This window comes from Pipistrellus kuhlii, unplaced genomic scaffold, assembly GCF_014108245.1.
Source record: "Pipistrellus kuhlii isolate mPipKuh1 unplaced genomic scaffold, mPipKuh1.p scaffold_m20_p_17, whole genome shotgun sequence".
In the NCBI taxonomy this organism is placed as follows: Eukaryota; Metazoa; Chordata; class Mammalia; order Chiroptera; family Vespertilionidae; genus Pipistrellus; species Pipistrellus kuhlii.
In genome coordinates, this window is record NW_023425482.1 from 3,362,807 (window position 1) to 3,373,987 (window position 11,181).

Here is an 11,181-nt window from a genome sequence, read left to right on the forward strand (position 1 = left end):
TCCAGAACCCTCAGTGGCTGCCAAGGGCTCAGGCACCAAGTTCTCTGCCTTCACTACCTGGCTGTCCCGGCCTTCCCTGGGCCCCTCACTCAGCCAGGCCCTCACTGGCCCCGCTCTTCGTTCACATTTTCTGTGTGGGTGCTTATCAGTGAGCATAGTGTGTATACCGGTGACTGTTGTGCACTTGTGGCACCTTCTCGGCATGGTCAGGTGTGAGACTGTGAATGAAGGAAGAAACCCAGTTCACACTGGTTTGGGCAGAAGAGGAACTTAACAACTCTGATGGAAGAGCCCAGGGCAGAGCCAGACCTCAGCCGTGGAAATCCACGTCCATCTCTGAGCTCTGCTTCCCTTTGGGCTCCACCGCCTTCCCCGGGCTCCCAGCAACAAGCCTCTGGGCTTCCGTCCCCTGCTTTGCCACCGAGGGAAACAAAACAGACTTTCCCAGTATTTCCAGCAAACCTCTCAGAGTTGACACCAGGCCCGGGGCACATGGCCCACCCTGGAGCCCGGGGCTGGGCAGCCCTGCCCACTCCGTGTGGTCGGAGAAGGGAAAGGGCTGGTTCCCCGCGGAACAGCAGGCCCCCTGGAGGAAGGAAGCGTGGATGTGGAGCCAGGAGCACGGGAGCCCACCCAGATGGCTCTGTCCTCAGTGATTATGGGGGAGGGTGGCGTGTGTGCAGTTCTCAGCCTTGGGCTCACTCCCAGCTGGAATGGGGTCTAGAATCCTGGAGCTGGCAAGCCCAGGGGCTTCTATGCCATTTCTTATCGTACAGATGGGGAAACTGAGGCCCAGAGAGTCACCCAGCCGGTTAGGGCAGAGCTAGAGCTAGAACATGGGGGTTTTGACAGCCGGCCCACATATCTTACAGGGGCACTTGGTGCAATCCAAGCTGCACACCGCCTGCCCTCGACAGTGTGGCCCATGGGTCAGACCTGGGATTCAGGTCCCAAAGGGCAGAGTCCACAAGAATCACATTGAGCCCCAGCGCCGGCCACAGAAGTTTAGCCCTGAGGCTTGAGGCCATGCTGGGGACTCAGTCAACAAGCCCAGCAGTGCTCTGAGGCCAGGCCGGAGGCACTGTCACCAGTCCCCAGGCCAGGAAGCCATGCCCACCTCAGAGGCCAGGAAGTGGGGAGAGGGGAGGGGTAGGGACAGATGTGAGGACAGGAGTAGGTGGTGGGCTGATCCAGGGTAGGAGTCAGAGAGGCCCAGGCACCCAGACCACTGGCCACTGCTCCAGCTCAGCAGCGAGGGAGGGGGAGGGGACCTGTGCCACAGGCCAGGAGAGGTCAAGGGGTGGAGAGGCCATGAGGGCTCAGCGGGCCCCAGCAGGCGGAGGACGCCTGGCCAGAAAAGCCTGTTTACTCTGAGGCCCACGAGGTCAAGGCCCCGTCCCCGAGTTAATTATTAACGGCCGCCTAGCTCGTGGCTGCCCTGTGCGGCGTGGGCTGGAGGACAGAGCCCTGCACCACCCCCTGCTGGCACCTGCACAGGAGGCCCCAGAGTGCTCCCCGCCCCTCAGCTGCAGAAGGCACTGCTCTCTGCACCCCCAGGGACTCCGACACCCTCCTCCCAACTCAGGTGCCAGAGCCTGGGGACACCACGGCCTGGCTGTGGGGTATCACACAGGGCAGGATGGAGACAGGGCAGAGGAGCCGTTGTTCAGAAGAAAAGGTCACAATGAGGCAAGGGGCAAAGCCTGTGTTTCCGGCAGGAGAGAGACCCGGTGTCAATGGGCAGGGAGAGGGCAGGCACCTCTGGCCTGAGCGAAGGGTCTGGGCTGGAGTTCTCCGGAGACCCCCATGAGGGCCTTTGCTCATGCTGAGCCTGCTCAGGAACAGCGGAGTTCCTCGTCACTGGCTGTGTCCCCACCACCTCGCTGAGCGAGCCGGGACAGGCAGCGCCCGTGCCCTGGGGAGAGCCTCTCGTCTCTCAGGGAGCAGGTGCTGACAGAGGAGCTGTAGCCGCATTAGCAGCCTTTGGGCTGCAAATCCTCACTTTGTCCTCCGATTAGGCCCTCACCAGCCAGGCGGGAGAAAGGAGCAGCCGGCGGTGGCAAGGCGGGCTGCCCACCCTCTGCACATTCAGCCCAGCCTCCCGGGGCCCACCCCCTCAGCCTCTTGCTCCTGGCCTCAGTGTAACCCAAGCAAGACCCAGGCCTCCCAGGGCCCGGGAGTGATGAGGGAGGCAGCCCGGTCACCCAGTGCCTCTCGGAAAGTGGCAGCAGCTCCAGGAGGGACCTCACTGAAGCCCAGGTGCTGGCCCAGCAGGAGCCTCAGGTGAGGCCAACGCCCCTGGACCCCTGAGGGACACAGCACTTCAGACAGGCCCCTCACCAGGAGCTCTCCTGGGACTTGTCACCCACTGTTCAGCTCAGGCTTTAGGGGCCTGGGCCGGTGGAGGGTAAAGCTCCGGGCGGGGGACCACATATCCTGGCCCAGCCTGATGGGGAACCTGGGACAGCTGGTGCCAGGGGCATGGAAAGCCCCCTTCCCTCACGCTGTGCCAGTCTCCCGTTCGTCCGTGGCTGTGAAGGGGCTCAGAGCCCTGCCCTGTGTGGCCCTGGTGGGGGGCCGTGGGCAAGATTGTAGGCAAGTCTGTGTCCCTCAGGGGCACAGCCTTCCTGGAGCTGCTTCTGGAAACCCTGCCAGGCAGGCAGCTCCTGCCTCACGGCCTTGGGCACCGTGGAGCACTGCACAGCCCAGGCCCTTCAGTGTCCACTTCTCAAGGCACCACTTCTGCCCAACCAGGAAATCCTGAACCAGGCTGCCGTCCCTCCCTGGGTCAACACTCACTGAGAAGAAGGCGGGGCAGCAGAACAGGCCACAGAGCCCACGTGGGCCACACCGTCCCCAGGAGCACACGCCACACACGCACAGATATGCACACAGGTGCACTCACACAGACACTGTCACACACTCATAGTCACACCTTCATACACAGATGCCATGCACACACACACCCACAGACTCCCACACCACTGAGTCACACACAGACGCCATGCACACACACACTCACAGACTCCCACACCACTGAGTCACACACAGATGCCATGCACACACACACGCACACCGACATGTAAGCACACATGCACTGTCACAGTGCACACACATGTACACACACACACTCATAGCTCACATGCACACCCAGGCCTTCCCACACTGAAAGCCACCACACAGCGCAGCCTGCATGAGCCACGCTCCAACACATGCACAGGGACACAGCCCCCCGCCACAGCTCCTGCTCCCCTTGCCTGGTGGCCTTCACATTGTCTGGCGCCCTCCCTTGGGGACATCAGCCAGATGGCAGCCAGGAGCCTATTCCTGGCACCCCAGGAAGGTTGAGGCCAGGACTGAGTACTTGAACCCAGGACCGTGTCCTGCACCACAGGGAAATGGGGACTGGGAGGAGGAGAGGAAGCATCTGGCATCCCTCAGCCAGGACTGAGCTGGGGCTGGAGGTGCCCGTGGCCCTGCTGTGGGAGGGGCATCCATCCCAGGATTGGTCCCAGATGCAGACACCTACCCGACAGACCTGGGATGTGGCTGGGGCTGGCACACGTGGGACTGCACACGGGCTGGGTGGATGGGCGAAGAAAGGTCTGACAAAGGTAGAGGAGCTCTGTGTGCTCCGTGCTGGCTTCCGGGTCAGCGCCCCCCTTTAACCCACTCACCTCCACAGCCCTGACAGCTGAGCCTGGGCCAGCCAGCCTACCTGTGGCTCCTGTGTCTGGGGAGGCAGGCGGGCTGCCCGGGGACATGCCCACACACGGCTCCCCGCAGCCACACGCCAAGCCAATGCCAGCGTCAGGCCAAGAGCAGCCGTCTTGGGGCCTGCCTACCGCCCACATCTTGCCCAGTGTCTTCTGTGCCTGCTCCAGCAAGAGACTCAGCCCTTGACTCCCTGGCAAGACCCAGACTCCTGTCCACATAGCACTCTCCAGCACTTTGGGGACAGGCATATCGCCTGCAGTTCACACCCTCAGCTCCTCACAATGGCCGCAGCAGCAAGAGATCCCGGCCAGGCCCTTGTATCTGTTGCCTGCCCCACAGCATCCTGCAAGCGCCAGCATGGCCTGCCTCCCGCTCATCATTCTGCCCCTCTCTTGGGGCTGTCCCTTTGCTCCTGCTGCAGGACTATGCACTGTAGTTCCCTGTCTGTCTTTGCTTGGCCAGTTCTTTTCCTCATTCAGGTTCGGGCTCTCTTGCCCCCTCCCCCAAGAGGCCCCCGAAGCAGCTTCCAGTCACTGCCCAGTCATTGCCCTGCGGTACAGCTCTCCCAGGTCCTTGTGCTCTTAGAATGGCCCCGCTCTTGGCCTTCTTTGCTCTCCCATCATCTGCCTTCCATGCTCGATTGTCAGTTCCATACACTGAGCGCCATTTTTTAGCATTTGTCACCTGAAGGGGGCCTGTCTGGCAGGTAGGTGGTGCTTCACCAATATGTGTTGAGTGAATGAATGGCTGAGACATGGCATTGCTGAACCCAAACTCATAAACCTGAAGTGGGAATGGCCATGTGTCAGGTGGGGGGCAGGCCTACAAAGGAGGATAGAGGGCTCCTGGCCCACTCCTATCTCACGGGCAGGGTCAGCTGAGTGGGCAGGGGCTAGGGCCAGATTTGGACCCATACCCTTTGCTCTTAATGGGATTAAGCTCTGCCCTGGCTGCTCCCCAACCCTACACAGAGAGAAATTTTATACCTACTCTCATGGATTTCCTGTAGTCCTGCACTCTGCCAGCTCCTACCTGCACACCTTTGTCTAGGATATTCTGCTGCCTAGAAGGTGTCCTCTGCCTGGACAATTCTCCCCCAAATCTAGGGTGCAGCCAGACACCCTTCTAGGTCCCAAAGCCCTGTCCCCACCACACACAGCTCTGCTGCCAGGCCACACCTTTAGCCTGGCAGTAACAAGTGCCCATTTGATGGCAGGCCTGGCCAGAGGTCAGAACAATGGGGGTGGGCAAGAGGTCAGTGAGATAGGTCAGTGGATAAGGGGTCAGTCAAGCTAAAGAAGTCCAGAGGGGCAAAGGGGTAACTCTGAACACACGAGATAAGGGCTTAGTTAACTGGTTAGTTGATTGGATAACAAGTTAGTTAGCTCACACATTTGTTTGCTCCATCCATTTGTTGAGCACACCCCGTGTTTGAGCTGGGGCCCCCGAGCGAGGCCTGGCTAGGGTAGGGAAAGTATATTTGGTTCTCACCCTGACCAGAGATCAGCCACCTCAGGGCCTCACACCGAACTGGGGTTGTCATGGGTTTTGTACAGCCTGTGAGCTAGAAATGATTTTTATGGCTTTTTTGATGATTAGAAAAAAATCTGAAGAACCATATTTAGTGACACATGAAAATGATATAAAATCTGCAAGTAAAGTTTTATTAGTACACAACCATGCCAGTTTATGCATTGTCTATGGCTGCTTTTGTCCTGAATGGCAGTTGGAATAGTTGCAACAGTGACTGAATGGCCCACACAGCCTAACGTATTTCCCATCTGGCTCTTTACAGAAATGTTTGCTGGTCACTGCCCTAGACTCTCCACCACCATCCAACTGCCTGTGGGCACACCGTCTCACTGCCAGAGCTTGGTTTCCCGTGTGTGACGTGGGTGGACAGCCCGCCCCGCAGAGAATAGTTGCACGGAGGACTCCAGGCTTCGCAGGCTGCCGTTCCTCCTTTACTTCAATAAGTAGGAACCGAGTACTCACCTGGTCTGTGCCAGGCACAGGCTGGTCTGTTCTGATGTCCAACCCCTGCCCTGGAGGGACACATATCCAGGGGCATGAAGACCACTTACCTGGGGGAGACAGAGGAGAACAGGGGGCATTGGCCTGGAGTGCATAGCAGCCTCCCAGGGGGGAGTGACATCCAGGCTAAATCTTAAAATATAAGAAGAAATTTGCTAGCGGGACAGGAGCAGGGCCAAGCATTGTAGGTGGAAGGAACGCCTTCATAGCAAAGGCCCAGAGGCTCAGAGAGGGTAGCAGGCCTAGCCCTAAGGGGCGGAGGCGTGAAACCAGAAAATGGAGGCCTTGGGCAACCAGAGATGGCCTCTCATTGCCAGCCCCACCCCAACTCCACCTGGGCTTGGCTCCCCAGGGGCAGATGTGGGTGAGGTAGAGGATTGCGGACAAGGAGAGGTCATCCTTAGAACCCCATTCCCGGGGCCCTGCTCACAGGCCGTGATGCCATTGGAGTTGGATAAGCCAGCTGGTGGATTGGAACCCGGGGGGCTCAGCCCAGCAGGGTGGGCGCTGCTGGGCCCAGGGCCACCTGTTCCTGCCCCCGGCCCAGAGCAGCTACTGGAGTCCAGGAGCAGGCAGGCTGCCACAGGAGGGAGCTGGCAACAAAAGCCTATTATTCAGGGCTTAAAAAAGTCTTAAAACCCGGCCAGCTTTCCTTCATTAGATGCTCTGGGGTGTTTCCCCTTTGGCGGCTGCTGGAGATACAGACCGATAGGGGCCTGATTTGTGAAGACTTAATTACAGTCCAGAGACCTCCGTAGAGACAGTCTGCCATCTCCTCTACGTGCTAACGGGGAGCTCAAGTCAGGTGCTGAGCAGAAGGACCGGGTGACCCTGAGCTCTGGGTTCCCCGTGTTGTCTTCCTGTGGGGCCGTCCCCAGGGAGGGAGGTGACCAGGCCCAGAGTTTGGTGTGAGTCCCTGCAGTGTGGCCACCCGGCTTTGGGTCCTGGTGCCACAGCCTCCTGGCCACATGGCCTCAGGCTGCTCATCTGTAAGTGACCATGGTGGTCCTCCAGCATCACAGTAGGTGTCTGGCTCAGAGAAAGTGCTTAATAAATGCTGGGCAGGAGCTTTGGTGGGGTCCTGACCTTGACCCCCAGGCCCTGAGAGGAAGCATTTCTGATCCTGGGAGGAAGCTCCATCTGAGGCCAGCTGGATAAGGTGAGAGATGGGCAGGAGTTCGGCCTCTCAGCACCTCTGCCCACGGTCGCTTCACCTCCTTGTCCCATCCCAGGCCAGGGTGCTCACAGGGTGTCCTTTTATGGGCCTTGCATCCCAATGGATCAAGCTGGGCCCAAGGTGGCAGTTGAGACTGCCCTGTGCACCCTCCCTGGCAGCCCACTCCATGGACGCCTCCCGTGCCCCCTCCTAGGAGCCCCTGGGCTGAGGGAAGCCCACTCCCCACGCTGTGCCACAGTGAACTCAGTGACTTACAGGACACAGCTCGGCTCCATTTGCAGGAGACGTTCTGCTTGGTGCAGGGCGTGCTTAGGAGGAGAGAGATGGTTCCCCCACACACACACACAGACCCATGCTTGCCCAGAGACCCCCACACTCACGCACACGTGTGTACATCCCACATGATCCCACACACACGCTCACTGAGGTATGTGCACACAAGGGGACTCCTCAGGCCAGGCCAGGGCCCCCCTGCCAGCGTGTGTGCCATGTGAGTGTGTGTGTTGGTGTGTGAGTATGTGCCCGTGTGTGCCACTGTATTTGTGTGTTGTCCGCGTGCAAGTGCGCCACGGGCCAGAAAGAACGGGAAGGCAGGAGATCCTCTGGGCCCTCTGCCTGCGGCCGGAGAGGAGAGGACTCAGTGACTGCTCCCGGTCCCTGCAGCAGGACCCAGCCACCTTGGCCTGCGTGGTGCTCACACCAGAAGCTCCGTGAAAGGAGCTGCAACAAGAGCATTGTGGGAAGGACCACGTGCACCTCAGTGGGCCCACCCCTCCCGGGCCACAGAGTCGCCCTGTCCTTCCCTCTGTGGATGTCCCTTGGCCTGGGATGACCAGCCCCCCCTCTTCCCCCGCCCACCACCCCCACCCCCCCGCCCCAGGCTTCCCGCTGAGACAAGCAAGCCATTTTGAACTGTGATGAGAAGAGGAAGTTCCTGTGGCCCCAAAACAGAAACAGGAAGCTGGGAGGGGGCATATGGATAGGGAACGGGAAGGGGGACACAAGCACCCAGCACATGCAGCCAGAACACCCAGCCTTCCTGGGCCAGCCCTGCCCCAGCAGCCCTGTCTGGGCGCTGTCAGACTCATTTGCCCAGCTAAGCGGACTCCTGAGGGTTTCTCAGATCCTGGCTATCTGTCCACCTGGATGTGTTCGGTTGTGCAGGCTTATCTGGTTCTGACTGAGAGGGCTCGTGGCTCTGCGCAAATCCTGTGTCTGCCCCCTGAGCATTGGTACTCGGGGCTGCCCTGCCTCTCCGAGACCCACCACGTCGGATGGCCACCTGCCCACGCCACTGGCCGAGCACATGGCTGGCCATTTCCGGGCTGAGAATTTGGTGACTTCCAGCCCCTGCTGTTTTCCCAGCTGCTCTGCAGGATGTGGAAGGTCCCCAGCCCCACCCTCACTTGCCCATATCATGTCCTTGGGCAGGAATGACCCTGCTGGTGCTTTAGCTTCGCCTCCACTGGGAGATGAAATGTCTGAGAAAGGTGCAGGGGCCCCAGGCCCCCGTGGCCTGAAAGGAAGGACGGTAGGGTGCATAACCACCCATCACCCACCGGAAGGGGAGAGGGTCTGGCTCACAAAGGCCCGGGGGGAGGGGCTGGGACACAGGAGAGCAGGGCTGGCTCAGGGGCAGCGAGGTCTGCTGTCCACGGGGCTCGGAGCTCCTGCAGGAAGAGCCCTGGGCCAGTGGGCGGGCGGGCGGGGGGGCCGAGGGGCCAGAGAGGCAGATGTCACCAATTTCAGTTCTGCCCCTGGCTGGCCTGAGGCAGCTTGGGACTTCCCAGTGTGGAAGGACGGGCTGGGGAACTGGGCCACCTGGGGACCCCTTCCCCACCCCTGGGTGCTGTCTGCAGACAAGGTAGTGGGAGTTCTGGGGACCCAGAGTAGACTGGCCTTCCTGGGCTCCTTCTTCCCTCCCTGAACCCCAGAACAGACTCTCTAATACCTCCCGTTAGTCAGCCTCAGCCCCAGATTACGGCAACAAAAGAATTTCTTGGACTTTATGTCCCCACAAATGAAGGCTTAAGGGTATAGCTGCCCAGAGGCATCTGAGAAAGATTTGCAGGATGGGAGTGTGGGTGTCAAGCAGACGCCTCGCCCTACAACTGAAGGGTGAGGTAGAAACCACAAGAATCCCCCAAAAGGCTCCATCTTCTCAGCTCCTTGCATTCATCCCCTAAAGAAGGAAAGCAGGGGCTGCAGGAGGCAGGCACTGAAGCCCCCGGCCTCGGCCCCGAGCCCCCACCCAGTGCCCAGCGGGCGGCGGGTCAGCACCTCCGCCAGCAGGGAGCTGGGCCCCCGGGCGGGCGGGGAGCACATCTGACTGGACCATGTTCTCGGGAGCTCAGTTGTGAAACTTGCTTCAAACCCCCAAACCACAAAAACGGCCGATTTTCCCAGCCCTGTTCTCACGTTTCTCAGATCAGCCAAGGAGTCTTCAGCGTTTCCATCCGAGGGACGCCAGGCCAGCCACCAGCCCCTGGGGGACCAGAAAACAGTGCGCGGAGACCTGGGCACTGCAGAAACCCTCAGCATTTGCCCTGAGCACACGGGTCCCGCCAGAGCGGTTGCAAAGTGCGGTGGGAAAAGGCGAGGCCTGGGCCTGATAAAGGAAACTAAAATCAGGGCTGAGGGACCTAGAAGCTGCTAGCGCTATCTCGGACAGAGAATTCACGAACACCCTGTGTGGCTGACGGAGGGTCAGACTGCTGGTAACCAGGGAAACGCCCTTTTGAAAACAAGGTCACACAGGCATCCCCTCAGGTCACCTCCCCTGCCGGGGGTTCCCCTTGCACGGCTCTCGCTCCCCCTGGGCCAGGGGCTGGTGACAGCAGAAAGGCAGCTCTCAGCAGGCAAGGACTGGAGGAGGGACCCACAGGCACCGAGGAGGGCTTTTCTCCGCTGGGCGGCGATGGCGGCGAGAGCCGCCTTACACAGAGAGAAGCTGCCAAGCTGCCTGGAAGCCTCACAGCCCCATTTCCTGCTGCAGGGCCGGCAGGCCTTCTGTGCTCCCACCTCCTCTGGCTTCCTCTGGCCAGGTGCCCCACCCACCCTGGCCCCGGATGAAGCCAGCTAAGGCCCCGCTGTGCCCCTGGGTCCAGGCCCTGTTTGCTGCCCTTCTGCTTTCCGCCCAGCCACCCGCTCTGCCCGAGGGCCCGCCCTCTCTCGGACCCGCTGTCCGGCTCCTCTGCCGGCTCCTCACCTCCATCCTGTCCGCCACCATGGAACCCCCTTGAGCCTGAGACAGAAACCCTGACCCTGGTTAACTTTAGCAGTGATTCCGAAAGTAAAGTATTGCTGAGAAAAGCACCGAGCTTCAGCTTTGTGTGTGCTCATCCAATCCTTTCCCTAAACTGTAAGTCTTCTTTAAAACGCCTGTGTGAAACAGAGGGGCTAGTTTACGCTGGCCGTGACGCTATACGATGGGTCTGAAGTTACTGTTGTAGGTCCTCTCCTCCACCACCACTTCCAGGGCCCGGAGAATCCTGCCCGGGAGCCTGTGACCTTGGAAGAGGCTCCTGAAGCCGAGGCCAGGACAGCAGGATGCAGAAGGCCGGCACAGACAGGGCTCCTCCCCCCCTGAGGGGCCAGGGTGGGGTGCGCGGGAGCCATGTCACGGGGCACCCATAGGAAACAGTGGGCACCCATAGGAAACAGTGGGCACATGGGTGTGTCTCCGTCTCTCTGTGGCCCTCTGACACTAGGTTTTCAGAGCCATATCTGTGAGTCTGTCTGCATGGGGGTTTCCATGCCGAGTTGTGGTTGTGTTTGTGTGTTCTCAGTGTGTACTCAGGTGTCAGTGTCTCTGGGTGTTTATACCTCTGTTCATTCAACCTCCTTCTAGTACAGGCCCCAGGCCAAGTACCGAACAGGTGGTGGAGGACTCGGTGGCCATCTCCTCATGCCCACAGTCTGGTGGGAGGTGGGCAGTGAACAAGATATCACGTCCAAAAAGGGTAGTCCCCGTGGGGACAGGAAACCCTGTACGAGGGCACAGCACAGGGCGCCAGAGCCTCTGAGCCCAGGGAGCCGAAGGGAACCCTCGGTGCTCTGAGGAAATGACAGGAGAGCCCAGTGAGCTGCGATGTGGGGAGTCGGCCGGGTGGTTGGTGCAGGGAAGTTTTCGGGCAGAAGGAACAGCCTGTGCAAACCTGGGGCACCAGGGAGGGGTAAGGAGGCCGGGGTGGCAGGAGCAAAGGAAGCTGAAGGGCAGCAGGAGGTGAGGGCAGCTGTGGGGCAGGAGCTGG